This window comes from Papio anubis, chromosome 6 (genome assembly GCF_008728515.1).
Source record: "Papio anubis isolate 15944 chromosome 6, Panubis1.0, whole genome shotgun sequence".
NCBI lineage: Eukaryota > Metazoa > Chordata > Mammalia > Primates > Cercopithecidae > Papio > Papio anubis.
The window spans coordinates 49,217,060-49,240,640 of NC_044981.1; the positions used below are offsets into that span (position 1 = coordinate 49,217,060).

The following is a 23,581-nucleotide window of genomic DNA, read 5'->3' on the forward strand; positions in this document are numbered from 1 at the left end:
CCACATAGAAAATGTTACTTAGTGGTTGTGTGACCTTGGGTGAATTATTTAATTATGCTCATTTTTAAACTAGTGGTAATAATAGTACCCCCTTGGTAGGGTAAAATACTAGTACATGAAAGTGCTTAAAAAGGGCATGGCACATAGTAAGCGTTAGTTGTTTAATTTTTTAGTAAGTGCTAGCTGTTTCTGGCCTCTCTTCCCATCCCCTAGCCCCTCCACCCTCAGGGTATACTATCTGTATCTATATATCTATCTATATCTATATCCATAGCCAACTAGTCTAGTAAACTATGTTAAATTGATAGGGGTACAAATGGAAAAAAAGTTTTTTTTTTTCCCCTTCTAACTGTTGTTTTCAAACATGCTTTGATAAATCTTCTTTCTTTACACCTTGTCTATAACTTGAACAGACCCATTTCTTTCCCAGTCACTCATAGGCATTAAAGCATCTAATTTTCACGTATTTAAAAGTTCATTCCAATCTAAAACTTAAGTTCTATTCAATTTCCCTCTCTACTCCCCTCCCTTTTTTTCCTTCTTTTGTTCCTCCCTTCCCTTCTTCTCCCCTCCTCTTCCCTTCCCTCCTCCCTTCCTGTCCCCTTTTCTCTCCTCCTTTCCCCTCCCCTCCCCTTCTTGTACAGGTATTTTTTGAGTGCTTAGTCTGTGCTAAGCTCGCAGGGGGTTTTTAGAGGAGGATAAGGGTGGGGCTTCAGTGCCGGGAACACTGAAATAATGATAAGTACTTGCTGTCTATCAGGATACATAGGAAGTGTATGTAGATCAATACTGAGGCATCAGGGATGTCTTTCTGGATGAAGTAATGTCTAATATAAAACCCGAATCATAAACAGGCATTAGCTAAGTGGGTGAGGAGGGACAATAAGGGTACAGAGAGAATTTCTGGCAATGGGAATAGTAGATGAAACAATAAAAATTAGAACATGCTGATTTCTGGGAACTACGAGTATTTCACTATGGCTAGAAGAAAAGTGCAGGCAGTTAAATAAGGGAAATGAAAAAAATGCGGCATTATACATACTTTTTTTTTTTTTTTTAAAAGGAGGCTTAAAGTGTTTTATGTCACTTTCCTGTGGCCGAGTAGGCAGTATAGCTAGAACCAGGTTCTCCTTTGTCTCCTTCTCGCTTTACTGAGCTCACACCATGCCATACCCCAGGACCATCCTGCCTCCTCTTTATTAACACTAATGAGACAGAGAGAGGCAAATGAAGAGTGATTCCACTCATCCCTTCACTTAGAGAATCCATAGGAAAAGAGCATTTTCCTAAGTCATAGCTTTCAGAGGGAATGTTCTGCAGACAAAGCCATTCAGAGGGGAATATTCTGACTTGTGTGGACACAACCCACTTTTTTTTTTTTTAAATGTGATTTAATTCTTTTGATCATTAGATTCTTTTGTTTCTTTAAACTTTTAGGAGCTTCACTTTTTAGGCCTCCATTATTGTGAAACTGGCCTATCTGGGGCAGGGGGGCAAAATTCTTTTTCCTCACTACTTCCTTACTGGTAGCCTGTCAGGCATTTTTCAGGAGCCATTCTCATCCCTGACCTGGACTGTGTTTTATGGAGATTTTGCTGCATTTTAGCATTTTAATTTCCATTTCTGCAGTATAATACTATTGATTCATTCAAAAACTTGTTCTCTATATAATATTTTATATGTTGGTTATATACTTTTTAGAAGTTTAAAATATATGGTAACAACCTAGTAATATAAATAATGACATGCTCAATTTGGTCCAAATTGCCTTTATATACTAAATTAAAAAAAAGTTCTATTCACACACACAAATATATAGTTTGTTTGCTTGTTTTGAGACGAGGGCTTCCTCCATCGCCCAGGCTGGAGTGCAGTGGTGCGATCTCGGCTCACTGCAGCCTCTGCCTCCCAGGTTCAAGCAATTCTCCTGCCTCAGCCTCCTGAGTAGTTGGGATTACAGGCATGTGCCACCATGCCCCGCTAATTTTTGTATTTTTACTGGAGATGGGGTTTTACCATATTGGCCAGGCTGGTCTCGAACTCCTAATCTCAAGTGATCCACCCATCTTGGCCTCCCAAAGTGCTGGGATTACAGGTGTGAGCTTAAAAATAAGCCAGTTTCTTGTAATATAGGTGTGGTTTCAGCTGTAGAGTTTGCATATTGCAGAAAAGTTGGCTTTAGCAGTTTTTGGAGAGCTGTCATATTTGCAGAAGTATTTTAAATCAGAATATCCTATTATCTGCCTTGTATTTCCTATTTTACTCATAGGTAAAATCTAGAGACAACATCAGGGAAACTAGAGAAAAGATCAGGAAAAATGGAGTTTTATATAATTTATTTAGTTATTATAATTAAAAAAATCACCACAACTCTTCCATTAATGATCATAAATACATTGGTACACAAGCTCTGCACTCAGAATTATACTATCTGTATCTATATATCTATCTATCTATATCCTGGCCAATAGTCTAGTAAACTATGTTAAGAATTGATAGAGATTTACCAAATGGAAAAAAAGTTTTTTTTCCCCTTCCTAACTGTTGTTTTCAAACATGCTTTGATAAATCTTCTTTCTTTACACCTTGTCTATAACTTGAACAGACCATTTCTTTCCCAGTCCTCTCACATAGGCATTAAAGCATCTAATTTTCCACGTATTTAAAGTTCATTGTTCAATCTAAAACTTAAGTTCTATTCAATTTCCTCCCTCTCCCCTCCCTTTTTCCTTTGCACCCCGACCTCCTTCCCTTCTTCTCCCCTCCTCTTTTGCCCTCCTCCCTTCCTGTCCCCTTGCACCTCCTTTCCCCTCCCTCCTTTAACATGCAGAGTGTACCGTGCTTAGTCTGTGCTAAAAGCTCCTTGGGGGAGTTTTAGAGGATAAAGGTCAGGAGCTTCAGTGCAGGAACACTGGAAATAATAATCTGATACTTGCTGTCTATCAGGATACATAGGAGATGTATGTAGATCAATGCTGAGGCATCAGGATGTCTTTCTGGATGAAATGTGTGTCTAATATAAAACCCAGCGATCATAACAGGCGACCCAGCTGATGGGTGAGGAGGGACAATGGGGTTTGGGGAGTTTTGGCAATGGAGATAGTAGATGAAACAATAAAATTAGAACATGCTTTGATTTCTGGGAACTACGAGTATTTCACTATGGCTGAAGGTGGGCAGGTTAAATAAGGGAAATGAAAAAAATGTGGCATTATACATACTTTTTTTTTTTTTAAAGGCTTAAAGTGTTTTATGTCACTTTCCTGTGGCCAGTAGGCGGTGCTCTTCAGAACCAGGTTCTCCTTTGTCTCCTTCCGCTTTACTGAGCTCACACCATGCCACTTACTAGGACCATCCTGCCTCCTCTTTATTAACACTAATAGCAAAGGACAGAGAGGCCAAATAGAAAGTGATTCCCACTCATCCCTTCCTTAGAATCCATAGGAAAAACATTTTCCTAAGTCTGCTGCTTCAGAGAATGTTCTGCCCAGATAAAAGCCATTCAGAGGGAATATTCTGACTTGTGTGGACACAACCCACTTTTTTTTTAAATGTGATTTAATTCTTTTGATCCATTAGATTCTTTGTTTCTTTAAACTTTTTAAGACTTCCTTTTTGGCCTCCATTAGCCCAGCTTGAAACTGGCCTATCTAGGGCAGGGGGGCAAAATTCTTTCCTCACTACTTCCTTACTGGTAGCCTGTCAGGCATTTTTAGGAGCCATTCTCAAACCTGACCTGGTTTGTGTTTTATGGAATTTTGGCAGCATTTTAATTTCCATTTCTTGCGATATAATACTATTGATTCATTCAAAAACTTGTTATATACAATATTTTATATGTTGGTTATATGCTTTTTAGAGTTTAAAAATGCATTTTAACAACTAGTAATACAAATAATGACATGCTCCAATTTGGTCCAAATTGCCTTTATATACTAAATAAAAAAAAAGTTCTATTCACACACACAAATATATAGTTTGTTTGCTTGTTTTTGAGACAGGCTTCCTCCATACAGCCTGGGCTCAGGAGTGCAGTGGTGTGATCCGGCTCACTGCAGCCTCTGCCTCCTGGGTTCCTTAATTGCCCTCTGCCTCCCAGCCTCCTGAGTAGGACTTTGGGGATTACAGGCATGTGCCACCTGCTTTTAACTAATTTTGTATTTTTACTGGAGATGGGGTTTTTACCATATTGGCCAGGCTGGTCTCGAACTCCTAATCTCAAGTGATCCACCCATCTTGGCCTCCCCAAAGTGCTGGGATTACAGGTGTAGACTTAAAAATAAGCCAGTTTCTTGTAATATAGGGTGTGGTTTCAGCTGTAGAGTTTGCATGTGCAGAAAAGTTGGCTTTAGCAGTTTTGGAGAGCTGTCATATTTGCAAAAGTATTTTAAATCAGAATATCCTATTATCTGCGCGTTTCTTTTGCTCACAGAGTAAAATCTAGAGATCTTTATCAGGAAATAGAGAAAAGATCAGGGGAAAAATGGAGTTTTATATAATTTATTTAGTTATTATAATTAAAAAATCACCACAACTCTTCCATTCAATGATCCGTACGTGCAATTCTGTGATGAGTGAAGTACAGATATCTTTTCAAGATACTTGTTTCATTTCCTTTTGATATATACATCTAGAAGTGGATGACTGGATTATATGATAGTTCTGTTCTGATTTTTCTTCAACAGCATTCTTTTTTATTATTATTATTATACTTTGGTTCTAGGGTACATGTGCATAATGTGCAGGTTGTTACATATGTATACTTATTGCCATGTTGGTGTGCTGCAGCCATCAACTCCGCATCAGCACCCATCAGCTCATCATTTTACATCAGGTATAACTCCCAATGCGAGTCCTCCCACCCCCTCCCCATGATAGGCCCGGTGTGTGATGTTCCTTCTAAGTCAGAGTAGTCTCATTGTTCCAGTTTCCCACCTAGGTGAGAACATGTAGTTGTTTGCAGTTTTTCTGTTCTTGTGATAGTTTGCTAGAATGATGGTTTCCAGCTGCATCCCATGTCCCTACAAAGGACACAAACTCATCCTTTTTGCCAAGCTGCTTCGTATTCCTTAATTTGTATAGCTGTTGCTTTGACTTGTTGTCCAGTCTGTCTGATGGACATTTGGGTTGATTCAAGTCTTTGCTATTGTGAATAGTGCATAATAAACCTCGTGCATGTGTCTTTATAGCAGCATGATTTATAATCCTTTGGAGTATATACCCAGTAATGGGATGGCTAGGTCATATGGTACATCTAGTTCTAGATCCTTGAGGAATCGCCATGCTGTTTTCCATAATGGTTGAACTAGTTTATTCCCACCAACAGTGTAAGTGTTCCTGTTTCTCCATCCTGCTAAAACTTTCTTGTTTCCCCTGACGCTTTAATGATCGCCATTCTAACTGGTGTGAGATGAATTTATCTCATTATTGGTTTTGATTTGCATTTCTCTGATGGCCAGTGATGATGAGCATTTTTTCATGTGTCTGTTGGCTGTGTGAATGTCTTCTTTTGAGAAATGTGCGAACACAATATCCTTTGCTTACTTGCAGTGGGGTTGTTTGTTTTTCTTGTAAGAATTTGTTTGAGTTCTTTGTAGGTTCCTGGATATTAGCCCTTTGTCAGATAGCATTAGATTGCAGAAATTTTCTCCCACATTCAAGTAAGTTTGCCTATTCCTCAGTGGTGGATTTCTTTTAACACTGTGCAGAGAGCTCTTTGGATTTAATTAGATCCCTTTGTCAATTTTGGCTTTTGTTGCCGTTACTTTTGGTGTTTAGACCTTAGAAATCTTTGCCCATGCCTATGTCCTGAATGTTTCCCCAGGTTTCCTCTAGGATTTTTAGCAAATTAGGTCTAACATTTTAAGTCCTGAAATCCATCTTGAATTAATTTTCGGCGTATAAGGAGTAAAGGAAAGAATCAGTTTCAGCTTTCTACTTATGGCTGTGAATTTTCCCAGCACCATTTATTAAATAGGAATCCTCTTTCCCCATTTCTTGTTTCTCTCAGGTTTGTCAAAGATCAGATGGTAGCAGATGTGTGGTATTATTTCTGAGGACTCTGTTCTGTTCATTGGTCTATATCTCTGTTTTGGTACCAGTACCATGCTGTTTTGGTTACTGTAGCCTTGTGAAGTATAGTTTGAAGTCAGGTAGCATGATGCCTCCAGCTTTGTTCTTTTGACTTAGTTGTCTTTGGAGATCGCGGGCTCTTTTGGTTCCATATAGCACAAAGCAGTTTTCCAATTCTGTGGAAACTCCATTGGTAGCTTGATGGGATGGCATTGAATCTATAAATAACCTTGAGCTTAGTATGGCCATTTTCCGATATTGATTCTTCCTATCCATAGAGCATGAGTATGTTCTTCCATTTGTTGTGTCCTCTTTATTTCACTGAGCAGTGGTTTGTAGTTCTCCTTGAAAGAGGTCCTTTACATCCCTTGCCCAAAGGTTGGATTCCTAGGTATTTTATTCTTTGAAGCAATTGTGAATGGAAGTTCATTCTGATTTGGCTCTCTGTTTGTCTGTTACTGGTGTCTAAGAATGCTTTGTGATTTTTGCACATTAATTTTTGTATCCTGAGACTTTGCTGAAGTTGCTTATCAACAGGAGATTTTGGGCTGAGACAATGGGGTTTCCTAAATATACAATCTATGTCTGTCTGCAAAGGGGACAATTGACTCCTTCTTTTTCCTAACTGAATACCCTTGATTTCTTTCTCTTGCCTGATTTACTGTGAACTGCCTGTGTTGAATAAGGTGGTGAGAGAGGAGGCATCCCTGTCTTATTAGCAGTTTTCAAGGGAATTTTTCGGTTTTGCCCATTCGGTATGATATTGGCTGTGGGTTTTGTCATAAATGGCTCTTATTATTTTGAAGTGCGTTCCATCAATACCGAATTTATTGAGCGTTTTTAGCATGAAGGGCTGTTGAATTTTGTCCAAAGCCTTTTCTGCATCCTATTGAGATAATCATGTGGTTCTTGTCTTTGGTTCTGTTTATATGCTGGATTGTGTTTATTGATTTGCGAATGTTGAACCAGCCTTGCATCCCAGGGATGAAGCCCACTTGATCATGGTGGATAAGCTTTTTGATGTGTTGTTCAACAGCATTCTTAATGTATTAATGTTTATAGGATCCCACGCCAGACAGCAAGTAAAGGTATATATTGTGCCAGTCACAATGACTACTTGAATCTCCACATTCACTTGCAAATTGACCAACTCTTTTATCTGTAGAAATCTTTTAGTCCTATGGAGTTTAAATCTATAGAATGAGAATTTCTAGGGCTGAGCATAATTATTCATTAAATATTGGCTTAATTGAATTTACTTGAATTCAGAAGTGGTGTCAGGAACCAATATTTTCATTTTTGGAGAGAAGCAGCAGTAAAATGGTTATGAAACAGAGAACAAAAAGTAGGTTGATGAAAACTATGCCTGAATTGTTTTAATTTTATAAGTCTACGTTAACTATAAATAGTGAAAAATTCTTTAGAGAATGAAGTATGTTCATAGGGTAAATAAAAGAAGATAAATATACTTAAACATTCTAGAAATTTATAAACTGGGACAAGACTCATTCTCTTTGAGCCTTAGAACCTCTTCTGTAGGACTGATAATTTTTTAAAATTCTAGATAATTTTACGGGACCCTTTCTGCCTAAAAATCTTGGATTTTGTGATTTAAATTTTCTCTTCATCAAATAGACAACCAAAGATCATTTATTCGTGTGTGTGTGTGTGTGTGTGTGTGTGTGTGTGTGGTGTCTTCCTGTTAAGATCTTCTTATCCTAAAGTGAAATTGTACAGCCAAAGTATAACCCTCTAAGGAATCTGTGGAAATACTGACAGATTTAGCAGCAGGAATAAATTCTAGGGGTTCATCTTGGAGTTCAGATGAAGACATTGAAAACCCTGGGGCAACTCTGAGAGAGATTATATTATTAAAGGAATTTGGATAGAATATAAAGTATTGCAAAGCAGCATCTCCTGTGCAGAGGAGCTGTTAGGAAGATATAGTGAAGAGTGCTCAGTGTCACAGGGGAGTGCTCTTTGAGATCTCTGCTAGGGACTTTGGAGGAGGGCAGTGTAGAACCATGAATCAGGCAGCACACGTGTGCAATGGTTGTTAATTATGTACCCTCTTGAATAGTTAGGAGAAACTTAATCTAAGTTCTATATTCCAACCAGAATAAATGCTTTTGTTTGAGGCATAGTTGTAGTACACTCCCACGGTACTTAGCACGCAGCACATACTAGGTGCCCAATAGCTACTTGTGGAGTGATGATGTGAATGACTACTGGAAATCAATCAAGGGGGCCATATGTCTTGACCTGCAGCAGTGAGAATTAAGAGGGAAGTGGAAAGACAGTGAGGAGAAGGGCTGAGTTGTTAATGTTAGGCTCTGTGAACAGACGCAGTGGCTATGAACCAAACAAGTATGTTAGTGAAGAGCCAACCTGAGAAGAATTAAAGTGTGTCTTTGTGCCATACAGGTAGCTGATACAGGCAGTAGCTGCCTCCCACCTGATGGGCGAGTCAGAAAGCTAGAAGAAACCGTTAAAGTTTGAGGTCATTTGCTCTACTCTTCTTTTGGAGCTGAAAATTCATTAATATTTGTACCAGAGACTCAAGTAACAAACCTGGATAATTTTTTAAAAGAAGATACATGTTCTTGGATTTCTAGCAAAATAGACCAAACTTGAAAGGCACTGTCTTAATACCAATGATCCAATTAGACATTGATCATTGCAAAAGGGCTTGGATGTTGTAGATCACTAGGAACAGGCTTCCTCGAAATGACCAGAAATGGAATGGTATTGGTCTTCATGTAGCTTGTTGTTTCTGAATGCTTTGCGGTTGCTCCCTAAGACCAAGCGTCATATGCCTTTTCAAATGTGTGGTTATTCAGAAATGATTTTCCTACCAAGTCAAGTAATAGACAAAGTAATCACAGAATATTCTGTTCTTGTTGAACTAAATAGTGTGGTTTTTCAAAGGAACAACAATCAAAAGTGGTGGAAATCACTCATTTGCACATTTGCTTCTAATGAAATTAGAAACATTGAAACAAGTATCTGTGGGACTTTTCAGCCTTCTGGAATTCTAGTCTGTTGTGTTTGAAATAATAGTGCCTGGAACATAATAAGCACTTGAAAAATATTTGTTAAATGATTGAGTCAAAGTGTTTTCTCCAGCTGCATTTTTGAAAGCTTAATAATTCCCCCTCTATATTTAAAAACTGGAAAACCCTTATTTCTGCAGCAAGAGGAAAGGATTTGGGTATCTATGGAGGGCTTGTCTATGCCAGGAACTTTGCTAAGAACTCTATATTATTTCAATTAGTTCCTACAACAACCCTGTGAGGCAGGTATTTTCACCATATTTTACAAAAGAAAATTAAAACTGCATGGCCAAATAGCACAGAGTCCCAGAATGGTGGACTTAGGATTTCCTTTTGAGTTAAAGGATTTGTATCTCCAATGGCCTGGTTCTCTGGGAATCAAACCCAGGCAGTTCCTTATTTTTCTTTATTGCATCTATGTGAATTAAGATGAAAACAATAGGAATATCTCCTCCATTTTCTCTTTCTAGAACTTCCATCATTATTCTCATTTCCAAAAATCAGTCTGGTAAAAGTTGTACAAATATTTATCATAGATTTAGAGAAGCCTATGAAAATTATTTTTGAGAAACAATAGCACTTTTCTCAGAATGCTCTGTAAATATTTGAAAAAGTCATGAGAAAGCATGATTCCAGGACTGAGATCAGGTTCAGGAAATTAGGTGATGCTTCTAGTTTTCATTGGAAATGAAATGTTTTCCACTTTTCATATTATCTTATTGACATTTAAATCATCTTGTTGAGATGTGAGAATATAGACGCTAGAGTCATGTTGCTGGGATTTGCATCGCAACTCCTCCACTTATTGGCTGGTGACCTTCAGAGAGTTACTTAACCTCTGTTTCTTACTCTCCTTCCCTGTAAGATGGGGATAATCGTAGAAACACATGGGACTGTTATGAGTATTAAATAAGTTAAATTTCGTAAAGCACTTAGAATACCATCTGGCACACAGTAAGTTCTATATAATATTGGTTAAATAATTACATAAAATGATCTGTCCCTAAAAATATATTGAAAAATCTCCTTCATACAAACTAATCTCAAAATTTCATTTATTTTCTGTTCTTAGAGTGAAAGTAAGATAGAACCAGACTTCAAATGAAGACCCTGTATGCTTTCAACATAAAATAATTAAAATATTTGATTATCAGTATGTCTTACTGTTTCATTTGCCTGAGAAAAATTGGGGCAGAGAGTTTATTGTTTAGGTTTGTTTATCACCTGTCTACTTGTAGACAAGCATCACAGTGATGAGTACCAATCTTTAATTTTACTGAGTAAGGATTAGGAGGTAGGGATTTGGCAAGAGCAAAAGTACTGGACAACATTGAATCACAAAAGATAAAATAGTCTCTGAAGTTTGAACTATATACAAAATGGTTACATTGACATAATTGACATGATATCTCCACTGAAATATATGTTTTAAAAAACTTGAATTTCTATGTGTTAGGCAGTCACATTTTCTAGATGACTGAATTTCAACTCGGGAAAGAAGTGACTGAAAGGACTGAGTTAATACCTGGGCAAGATACCAAGAAATATATTATTTCCAACCTTCTTCTCGCACACACAGTCTAGCAATAGCATTTATTCAGAATCTCTTCCTGGTGCAGATTTAGATTGTATACATTTTAGAAAATGTGCAGAAGATAGACAAGATGGGGGCAAAGGACCTGGACATTGTCTGGGCTGAATTACCTATGTTACCTCTTTGGAATCCAGGCTCCTGTATTCTGTGGTCATCGTGTCATATCGTTTAAAATAGCCTGAGTTTTTTTTTCAGTGCATTGAGGGCTAGAGACACTCCAAGTTAAGAAGTACACATATTCACTTTTAGGAGATATGCTCTTAGTTTGCTAACCAGTCCAGGGAGACTTCCAGATATACAGATCAAATGGTAATGTCAGGATATTTAGCATTCAGAGGGGAAGAGAAGGAAGCTAATATTGAGATACTTCTGACCTAGATTTCCTGCCTGCCAGTGGTGACTATCACTATCAAATATAGAGACATTGGAGCATTAATCTGTGCTTTCTCTGTGGTCCATTTGGTGCTCCAATGAACACCTGATTCCTTTAAGTATGAATTTTGGCAATTTAAACTACTTTATCTGTCAGACAGCCAAATATATTTAATGTTTTACCAATTCATACTGGGGGTCAGATTATTAACTGAATCAGACACAATTATTAAAAATTGTCTCACAAGGTCAGGAAATCGAGACCATCCTGGCTAACATTGTGAAACCCCGTCGCTACTAAAAATACAAAAAACTAGCCGGGCGTGGTGGCGGGCGCCTATAGTCCCAGCTACTGGGGAGGCTGAGGCAGGAGAATGATGTGAACCTGGGAGGCGGAGCTTGCAGTGAGCCGAGATCATGCCACTGCACTGCAGCCTGGGTGACAGAGTGAGACTCTGTCTAGGGGAAAAAAAAAAAAATTGTCTTTTTCCTATGGAATATTTTGTGTTTTTTATGTAAATTTTGAAAAGATAGGGATTGGGTTCCATATTCCTCTGCTAAGCCACTGCATGCTATTGGAAAAATCTCTAAATCTCTCTTGGCTTCAGAATTTTTATTTCAGAATCGTGGAGAGTATGCCATTTCTTAGCCACTTGCGTATGTTAGAATGATGTAGGAAGTCTTATCTAAAAATGTTCTTTAAAGACTGGGTAGGTTAAAGGTTTGAACATTAAAATAACAAAAAATTTATCTAATTTATTTTAAAATTCACTTTTAGAATATTGGAGTTGACATTGATGTTAGGGATCTTGTAGTCTCTGCCTCTTTCAATTAAAGATGAGGAAACTCATGATTTGCCTTCTATATTTAACAGAAGCAAAGCTAGAACCCAGGGCTCCTGACAGAGCCACATACAGCCTCAGAAAGGGTGCTGCTTAAAATTCTGACTCAGAAAGGGCACTGCTTAAAATATTTGATTTGGGCTTTAAAAATGTCATGGTGGAATCTGGAAGCAAGCCAGTTGCTTTATGCTTTTTATCCTTTTTGGTTTGAATTATTAGCTCTAATTCTGCACAGGTCACCGTGTTATGGAAGGGGGCTATTGGAAGACAGCAAGATTCATGGATTTTAGACTTTATACTGCAATAAAGCAACGTAAGAAGAGGAGGGGCTTTGGGGGCACATGACGACAAATGTAATACATCACAACACAAACTTCTTTCAGCCCCAGAAGCAGTATGTGAGATGACCAAAGTCTGTAAAATTAAGCACAAGGGGAAGAATGTCTGATATGAAGTTTCCTCCAGAGTGATCTAGCTTTCACTAACTCCCAATTTATTTGCAATATTAACCCTCAGTGAATAAGAAAGGAGTAAACCATAATATATTATTATTGGTAAAACAATAATAAGGGCAACCTTCATGTGAACTGGACAATAAAACAATTTGCATGTTTGATAACAAGTTTAAAAGCTCTTCTAAGAAAATAATTTAATTATATATATATATATATTTTTGCATGCTCTACTTTACTCTCCTATAGAATCTCAGTTTATCATAGCATAATCACAGTGCATTGCAAATTGCTAGTTACTTGTCTATCTCCAGCATGGGGCTTTAAGTTCAGTGGCCCCTAATTTCATCTGGTGCCTGCTAAATATTTGCTGAAATAATAAATGAATGAATGACACTTCCTTCTCCCCAGTCTGTAGTTTAAAAATAGCCCGAAAGGTAAGATTAAGATAGAAAATACTGACATGATGATATATAAGATGAAGAATTATCTGTTTCAATTAATTAGTCAAACAACCAGTATTTTTGAGCATCTGATAAACTAATGTTAAGCAATTTTTATGTTACTTTTTCTGGTAGAATGTTTTGGAGGCTCCCACTCCATTAACTCCTTTTGCCAAGATTTACAGGTGCTTATAATACTACGGAGCAGATAGAAGCTGCTCTATAATCCTAACAGGGAATTGACATCTCCTAAGTCTGAGACACTGAATCATGCCCTCAAATGAAATTTCATCAAGGTGAGTTTGGTTAATCTCAGAAACTAAAATGATTACACACTATGAGGGCCTCCTTGTTGGGTGATGACAGAAAAGACTGAAATTATGGGAAAAAAAATGAAGGATGCCCAGCTTGCCAAAACATATAATCATGGGACTCTAGTACATCAGGAAGGTGAAGTGGGGGGAGGGTAGTGAAGAGTAGGGTAGGGTAAGGTCTTTGATCTACACAACTCAGGCTATGATCCCAAAGAAATAAAATTAAACACCCAAAACTTAATTTTCATGACAGTGTGTAACCCTCCATAATAGCTAATCATTCAAAGAATGAAGTCCTTTGAAGTATCCAAACAGGGCAATCCTTACCACCCTCCTACCCCATCCAAGGAATAGGCCAATAAACTGAAATCAATGGTTTGGAGCTTTCTTTCATTCTGAAACATTACAGCATCTTCACAGTAATTTGAATAGGAATTAAACACTAAGACAGTAGAAGAAAAGATAAGCTATATCCTATCAATTCTGTATTATTTTCAGCATTGCACAGGCTCTTTCATATCATGCTGTGATAAAACTTACAAGTTTTCAATTTTATTTTATTTTTACTGCCCTCCCCCTTTGGATTACATAAATATCAAAATGAATACATATTTTCTAGCCCTACTCTGTTTTTTCCACTTTAATACTGCAGCTAATGAGGCAAAAGGCAATCCTACTGATTCAAACACAGCAATTTGGCAACTTTTATTTCCCTAGTTCAGCCGATTTTGTTATTCTCATACATTTTTATAATTGCTATTTTTCAACTATCAAGTTAATATAGGTAGAAGGAAAGCTAGTTTGAATCTGAACCTGGTGCTAGAGGTCACAGGAAGATTATGTAACAGGACTGAGAACCTCTGCAAAGTATTTAATAGCAGAGCATTTCCAGGAGAGTTCAAAAACATAAAAGTGAAACCACAAGCCTAAAACATTTTGCAATTACTGACAAAACTGTGCCTTGTCAGATAATGCTGAGGAATAGCTCAAGCAGAGGAGAGAGTTGCTAAAATGGCAATAAAGAGTGTACATCTTGATTCTGAAACAACTGATTTCTCGTGTTTAATTTCTTGCCGTAATGGTTTTCCTTGAAAATATGTGAATAGGTAGGTAAGACAAAGAAGAAAAAAATTTCAACGCTTTGTGCAAAGGACATGATAGAGATTATGGGTTCTTTTCGAAGCAAACTCCAAAAATCTTAGTTCAGAAGCTTAAATGTGGACCGAGGGACTGTGTCCTGTTTCTCCCTGCTGGGTTCATTTAGGCTGAATCCCAGGCTGTCCTGCGTTTTAGTTGGAGACTCTCACAGTGGGGGTGATTGGACTTTCTCTGCCCTAGGCACAACATATGCTACTTCCCATCCCTTTTATAGGCATTAGTTCTGCAGACAGCACTGGTCAAATGTACATTATTCACAATCACTTTAATGCAAATATGCAAGGCTGAGGGAGAAAATATGTCACAAAGAGGCAGTCATCCATTTCTCTTCTTTTCTGATTTCTTTCTTTATAGGTTCCCTTCTATATGTTTGATTTTATAATTAATACATGATAAAAATAAATAAATATGTAACATCCACTGTGAGAACCATAAAAGAGCTCCCTAAAATTCCCTCAAATGCCTTTTGTTAAATGCTAGTAACTAGAACCCTATAAATTGTTTTGTTTTTATTGTTGTTCCTTTTTTTCTTCATGACTGTGCTTTTTTTAATTAAGTGGAATCCCTGTATATACTCGGACACTGTCACATTTGTAAGAAACAGAAGAGGAATCAAAGCAAAGGGTAGGACTATATTTAATCTGTTAAATGAAAATAAAACACACAATTAGTTTTGTACTGCAAAAATTAGCTTTTGCCGCATTTTCAACCTCTATTTAAAGAACTGTTTGATTTCTCAATAACAAAGCATCTGATCTGTGGCAGAACATTTCTAGGACAGATTTGCAAATGTATATTACACAGGCATGCATTTTAAATTTGAGCAGAGATTATGTGGTATTTGTCTGTCGAAACCATGAAGATATAACTTACTTTGCCAGTAGTGAACCCGAGTCTTACAAAATCATCTGCCAAATATAGAAAGACTCCTGGATTTCTGTTACCCTGTTTCGGAGAAGTTAAACAGTTCTGTTTTGTTTTAAAGTGTATCCAGTGAATTTATTTATATGGAACTATTTGTCACACAAGACAACCTGACATGCTAGGCCTGGCTTTACATTAAGCACATGAAAGTTCTTCTATGTGCAGAATGAAAAACTAAAATGTAAGCATCTGCACATGATATTTAGAGGTACATAAAATTGTGCCAGGGACTCTGAGAAGCCCATATGCATGAACAGCAATATAGAATTAAAAAAAATATGCAGATTAATAGAACATTTGGAAGACACTGTGCTACTTGAAATAATGCAATTAAAATGTTAAGCAAATCCTATGTTAGTCTAAGGTACAAGTGTAGCAAACATTTGTCATAAAGGAAACAACATGCTTTTATTGTGACTCAATTCTGTTAATTTAATGATCTATGTCAATGTGCTTAGATATCATGTAATGCACTCTTCTGTCTTTTCAAAAGCAGTCACTCTTATTCACCTTTATGTTTACTTTGTTATTGTTATGCTTATGATTAACTTAGGAAGTAGGGAAAATAAAAGTCAAATAAAGTGTCAGGTCACCCATTTTTTCTTACCACGTTGTTTTAATGTAGCCTTAACCTCAGACAATTATATTAATAATGTTACTTTTTCCCCTTGTCCCAAAATTATCTTTTAACTAAAATAGCCAATTACCCAATAGATGGAGGAGTTCTCTTCCTCTATTGGTGCCTAGTGATTTACATGCACCCTTATTAATGCTAATGGAAGATACATCCGTAAATCTCTTCACTCCAAAAGGATAATGGCCTTCTATTAGTCTCCCATAAAAGGAGAATAAGCAAACTCTGTCTTTATAAGTGATACAGGTAGTGAATTACTTAAGGGAGATTTACAGCACCTGTAATTAAGTAGTTTAAACTATTTTGTTAGCATTCTGTGTACATCGTTGTAAATTTTAAAAATGTCAGATATGTCTTCGACTCTACATAAACTGTCAAAATTAATCCAGAGGACTAGTATTATTAATTAAATACTTGTGTTTTCAGAGGCAAACACATTTGGTAGGGAAAATATATGTCTTGTTGTTTCTAAGAAAAAGAACACATAAAACCTTTTAAATTTAATTTAATTAATATTTTGTTTCAAAACATTATCATGTGCCTAATTTTGAAAAAAGAAGAAAAAGGGTTATTTTATTTCATTTTTAAAGAGAAGTGACATACACATTTATTAATGTGAATGAGGGGCTGGGGTGGGGAAAATCATAGAGTAATTATTTCACCTACATGATAGGGGTACAGATAGTAATATACCAACAAAGTTATTGTGGATTGGGTGTATCAATTTTCATTAAAATTAAAAAAGAATTTTTAAAAACCTAGATTTTGACATAAGAATGAAATGACTTAATTTAAGTAAATAACATGGCCAGCATTGGTATTGGGATTCTGCATTATTGAATTGTAAAAGAGGAGTAGGTGTGTGTGAAGTGTTATCCTAAAGAGTTACCTAATAGTCCCTTAATTCCTGGGCCCTAGGGAAGGTCATGGTGTTAGAGTAGTTTGCCAGACACCTACACAATGGTAACACTAACCTTTGTCAAACTGAAGTAAATTAAATTTGTTTCGGCATCAACTTCCCATGTATATACTGGATTCTCCTTTATTTGCTGTCCTTTTGCTTCTTCAGACATTTATATCTCACCCTTCCCAAAAGTTTGTTTGAAAAATGATACTTCAAATTCGTCATTTAAATCTTATCGAAACTTTATTAATGTATATACTACCACTAGGTCTATTTGCATTTTAAATCTCTTCTCTAGAAGTTCTCTTAGACTCCATAGTAAAGGACTCAGATACATAGGCAGATTTCTTGAAATTATATTAACATGGTACTGCCAGGATTGGCTTTGGTTTACAGCCTGGTCTGAACTTTGCTTGAGAGCGTAGGGAATAGGAAGGTTGGAGAGAATTTGGGAATCCTAGAAAAAGGTTGAATGGTTTGCTATTTGTGGATTTACAGGTCTACGTTTACATAGATGTGGTTGTATTAGCCTGAATCTAAATGTCCATGATTGCTTCCTTTTCAATTCACATAAACCCTTGTTGTCAATATTCAGAATTAGTGCTAGTTTCTTGATTTGGGGCCTAAAATTAAAATACATGAGATCAGATTAAGAGGTTCTGTTTACTATATACAATCTTTTACTCTTTCTCAAAAATAGGGCTATTCCCATTACCGATTTCTTCTTGAGTACATTTTGGTACTTTGTATTTTTCATTTAATTTGAATTGTTCATAGTTTGGCCTAAAATTATTCATAGTGATCATTTATTGTTATTTTAATGTCTATAGAACATTTAGTGGTATTTTATTTTTGATATTGATAATTTATTTTTCTTCTAGAAATATTATGAATCTGGCTAAAATTTTATAAAATTTATTTATTTTTTTGAAGAAACTGATTTTTGGTATATCAATTTTTTTCCTATTATTATCTTTTCTTTTTTTGTTTTCTCCTCTTATTTTTATCATTTTCTTTTTTCAATTATTTTAGATTAAATTTTCTCTTTTTAAAAAATTTCTAAAGATTGCTTTTGATAATGAATTTAGATATTAACTTGAGAACCCCTTTTTCTAATATAATCATTTTAAAGCTCTCAATTTCTCTCTAAGCTCTTCTTTGGCTGCATATAACAAAATTTTAAATGATGTTTTTATTTTCCTTGTCTTTAAAACATTTTCTAGTTCTTATTGTGTTTTCTTCTTTGATATAATTTCTTCTTGGAAATAATGTGGTTTTTTTTCTCTGATTGCTCTTAAGTTTTCTATTTGTCACTGATGTTCAGCAAATTGAACACAAAAGTCTTGGTGTGGTTTCCTTTTTGTTTATTCTACTTGGGGTTTGTTGAAATTCTTAGATTTATAGGTTTATAGATTTGGAAAATTTGGAAAATTATATGTATTTTTGTCTCTTCTCTGTCTTCTTTTTTGGAACCCTAATTACTTGTATGTTAGAAAACTTGTTGTCATGCGATAGGTCACTCATACTCTGTTCAGGTTGTCCAATTCTTCCAGTGTTTCATTTATTGTTTTTCACTCTTTATTTTTTGTCTTTGAAATTTCTAGTTCCATATTTTCAAGTTCATTGATTTATACTTCTGCAGTGTTTAATCAGCTGATGATTTCTTCCAGTGTATTTTTCCCTTCGGAGATTATATTTTTCAGTTCTGTAAGTGCCATTGGGTTTTTAAAAAACATTTTGCATTACTCTTTATACTTAATACTTAATACTTTTTAGAACATACATATTTTTAAAACATATATTTTAGAATATATATATACACGTATAACTTAATTATATATTTTTTATATATATATATTCACTGTAACATCTTTTCCTGATAATTCTACTATCTCTGTAATCTCTAAGTCTATTTCTCTTAATTGATTATTCTCTAATTTATGTTTCATCTTTTCCTGTTCCTTTGTTTGGTAACTTTTCATTGGATATTGTGTATTGTGCATTTCATATTTTGGTGTACTGTAATTTTTTGTATTCCTTTAAATAAAGTTGGACTTTTTTTCTGGCATGTGGCTATATTACTTGGAAATAGTTCATTCTGTTTGATGTTGGCCTTTACATTTTATTTTTATTTTTTATTTTTTTGAGACAGAGTTTCACTCTTGTCGCCTAGGCTGGAGTGCAGTGGTGCCAGCTCAGCTCACTGCAACCTTTGCTTTCTGGGTTCAAGCTATTCTCCTGCCTCAGCCTCCTGAGTAGCTTGGATTACAGGTGCGTGCCACCACACCTGGCTAATTTTTGCATTTTTAGTAGAGACAGGGTTTCGCCATGTTGACCCAGGTGGTCTAAAATGCCTGACCTCAGGTGAGCCACCTGCCTCGGCCTCCCAAAGTGTTGGAATTACAGGCATTGAGCCACCATGCCCAGCCGGCTTTCACATTTTATTAAGGTGAGTCTAGAAGAGCTTTTACTATAAGGTTAATATAGTTCTACTACTAAGATGATACCACTCTGAGGATTCTAATCAATGATGCATGATTTAGGAAATTTTATCTGGTGGAAAAATCAACATTTTTCAGTCCTACATTGGCTCCAAGGATATGCACAGCATTCTATTTTCTAGTGATTTGATTCCTGGTTTCTCATACATGCATAGATTGGTACACAGCCAAAGACTGGAATAGACCTCTGTAGATTTCCAGATTTGGGCTTCTGGCCTACAGACTTGTAAGAGAAAAAATTTGTGTTGGTATAAACTATCCAATTTGTGATAGTTTGTTACAGCAGTCGTAGGAAACTAATATAAATTTATAATTACAGTTCTTATACTTAGGCCTATCATCTGTTTTGAGTTCATTTTTTATATTGTGTATGAAACGGGTACAATTTTAATCTTTTGTCCATGAATATTAACTGTTCCAGTACCAATTGCTGAGAAGACATTTCTTTCCTCATTAAATTGGGGAAATCAACCTTGTTGAAAATTGATTAGCTATAAATGTTAAGAGTGTGTTTCTGAGCTCTCAATTCTATTACATTGATCAATATAGTTACTGTTAGGCCAATACTACATTGATTTGATTACTGTAGCAGTGTACTAAATTTTGAAATTGGAAAGTGTGAATTTTCCAACTTTGTTTTTCAAGACTATTTTTTTTCACATTTAGTTTTCTTTTTTTTAAAGTTTCCTTCCCTCCCTCAGTTCACTGCAACCTTTGCCTCCTGGGATCAAGCAATTCTCCTGCCTCAGCCTCCCAAGTAGCTGGGATCACAGGTGCATGACACCATGCCCACCTAATTTTTGTATTTTTAGTAGACATGGGGTTTCACCATGTTGGCCAGGCTGGTCTCGAACTCCTGACCTCAAGTGATCCACCTGCTTTGGCCTCCCAAAGTGCTTAGATTACAGGCATGAGCCTCTGTGCCAGGCCCTTTTAAAAAAAGTTTCTTAAAATTATTTTTCCTTTTAGAAACAACTTTACCAGGAAAACAGCTCTCCTCCTGCCACACTGGGCAGGCTGCAGTCATCTTTTTTTCAAACTGCCCTGATTTTCCCTCACACCCCCAAACAGGATCTCCTCAGGATGGCCTCAGAAAGCTGGAGTCTCTCTGTGACTGGTTGTACATCCTGCTGGTGGTGAAGCCCTCTCTGTCACATTGGAGGTTTCTGATTGTGGGACACAGTCTGGTTTTTTGTTTTCTTCCTGTCTTCTAATTTAAAAGACAGGAACAGTGCAGGAGTGTGAGCTGTTGAAACAACCTGGTGAAGTCTTGCAAGGTCCAGCAAATTGCTTACATTCCTTTGCACTAGTGACTTGCTCATGGAAGTCTGTAAGTTGTTTGTGTGTCATGGTGCTGGGATCCCATGGTTGTCTCCTTTGGGAATCCTTTCAAGGAATTATCTAACCATTGACAAAAATATTGGACTTTCAACCTGCATGACCTCCTAGAGCACTTTGGCCACATCTGGTAGGGTACGTTGGGGAGGAGACAAAAGCAGCATGTGTGGAGCAACTGGCTGACAAGTTACTGTCTAAGCTGGTTCATCACCTGCCCAATCAGATCTTGTGTAAATCAAAGTCTTTGCCATGATCATTGGTTACCCCTGTATGGATGGTGGGAAACTCATGACACTACAGTTGACATCTCAGTGGTCCAGGGTAGTAGAGGCAATGGCCCACTGTGAGATAAGGGTGATTACTTGGCTCTTCAGCAAGGTAACAGGGCTATACTAAATAAACCTGGTGGCTATCCAGGCTAAACATGTCATCTACAGTGTCAGGGTGATTCTGGAGACCATTCTGCTGTTCTAGGAGCTGAAAGGAGGGGATGCATATTGCCTGGACATGTCTAGTAGTCCGTGTGTTTTGGCTACTTTGGACCCCTACATTTCCACATGAATTTTATGATTAGACTGTCAATTGATGAAAAAGGTAACACATGATGTCGAACATCATTTTATGGGTTCATCTGCCACGTGTATATCTTTCATAAGTTGTCCGCTTCAGAAATTTGCCCATTTTAAAATTGGCTTGTTTCCATATTGGGATTTAAATTTTTTAAAAAATATGTTTTAGATACAACTCTTTTATCAGATACATGTTTTGCATTTAGGTCCTCTCAGTCTGTAGCCTCTGTTTCCATTTACTTTTTACTTAACTTTTCAGGGCCTTAGTTTTCTCGTTGGAAAAAAAAAAAGGTATAATAATATAATCCACAGGATTATATTGAAGTTTATGTCAATTAACATTCAATTCTTTAAAACCACTTCAGGTATTTTAAACAGTAAGATATTTAATACAGGTTAATTATGTGCTCATGAAATTGTTGGAAGAGCTAAAAAGCAAGCACCAGGCTGGACCGCGAGGCTATCCTCTGAAAACAAAACTATTCAATTGGCTTCCCAAGAGAGTTACTGCCTCTGCCACATATGAGAATGTGGGAGTCAAAAGGCTGCCACTGGAACCATGTGTTAATAGCTCACTAAAATTTAGGATTTGGGAGCTTGTCATAACCTCTGTTACCACCACTCCCACTGCTACATCTATAACTGCCTGAGGATTGGGAAACTGAGCCCAGGTGCTATTTCTCCAATTCCTTATCAATATCTATAAAGCTGCGGGCATTGACTTCTTCATAGCCTTGCTTGTCATCAGAAAATATGCTGAAAGCCATAGGTATGTGATCTCCATTTACTTCTGCTTTCCAGATTTCAGGGGAGTGCTTTTAATTGGTGAAATCTACTTTGTAAACCTAATGTGTTTTGTTAGTTGCAAAGAAATTCTGGGAATATACTTTTAAACTTTCCAGTGTCTGTAATAAAATGAGAAACCATAGAAGAAGGTGGGAAAAAGTACTGAGTGCCAATATATACATACCATATCTAACTCAACAATTAAATGAGGTAGGTTATCCTCATTTAATTGAAAATTGAAAATCAATCAATTTTCATGATTACTAATTTTAGCTCATTTTGTAGGCCATGAATTAAGTCATGAATTTTCCTACTACCATAAATTAAAAATCTAAAATTATTGATGTCAGATGCCGCGACTACACCTTTAAATGTTCCACAATTCCTTCAAGAAGGTGTATAATGTCTCTTTCATAATGTCCCCAATAGAGTAAGATTTGGTTTGGTGCTGTTGTAGAATAGCTATTTCCTCCTCATGTCATTTTTCGCTAACTTGTTCACCTTTGGAATTGTCTAAATTTGGTTCCTATTACTCCATTTTCTTGATTTTGAATTCTGAAATCCTTTTCACTCAGTTCTTTTTTTTTTTTTTTTTTAAATCCTGACCTTAATTCTAGACCTTCACTTTGCTTCTTTCCTCTTTCTTACAGGCCAGAATCTGACTTTTTCCACTGCTTTTCTGGTATTGATTTGTGATCTGATCCTGGTTTGGGTATTCCTATTGCATATCTGTGACCCACCTTTACCACCACAGTATGGCAGTGCCTTAATCCTTTTGTGTTTCTTTATGTAGACAAGTTTCTATTTCTAGATGCAACATATTAGAAATTTTGAGGCCAATTTTTCTTTTCTTTTCTTTTGAATTGTGTCTTGCTCTGTCACCCAGGCTGGAGTGCAGTGGCATGGTCTCAGCTCACTGCAGCCTCCACCTGCCGGGTTCAGGTGATTCTTGGGTCTCAGCCCCTTGAGTAGCTGGGATTCACAGGCACGCCACCATGCCCAGCTAATTTTTGTATTTTTAGTAGGTATGTGGTTTCATCATGTTGGCCAAGCTGGTCTCGAACTCCTGGCCTCAAGTGATCCACCTGCCTCGGCCTCCCAAAGTGTTGGGATTACAGGCATGAGCCACTGTGCCTGGATGAAGCCTATTTTAAGGTATCAAATAGTTTATATTTTGTCTACAAGTCAAAATCTTTTATCTTCCTAGGCAATTCTAAATCAATGTATATTTTATAAGATATTTAATTGATAACCCTTTGACTTACATATTTGAACCATTAGTATGCTTGGAAATGGCCATTTAGGAGTCTATAAACCTCCAGCATGTTATTTTTCTTAGAAGAAGTTTGCCCTAAGTGAATTAATTTATCTTTCCATGTTCAAAGCTTGGTTTCAAACTTGACACTTTGAATATAGAAAAGGTTTTGTTTGATTTTGGGAATTTTGCCACCTCTCATATCTAATTTAAGAAAAAGCATTTTTTTTTTTTTAGCTACCCATACTTACAAGTTTCCAAACAAATGATGGTTGTGGGAAAGCAACAGTCAGTAAGCATTTGAATAACGCATTTTTAAAATTTTTGTCCTCTTTTCCTGATCTTTAGAATGTTTGCTTCTGTATTTTGG

General features: G+C 36.5%; 1 pseudogene; it reads right to left on the reverse strand.

Moving 5' to 3' along the window:
* Positions 1-20,168: 20,168 nt before the first annotated feature.
* Positions 20,169-21,150, reverse strand: LOC116275417 (annotated as a pseudogene).
* Positions 21,151-23,581: the final 2,431 nt, after the last annotated feature.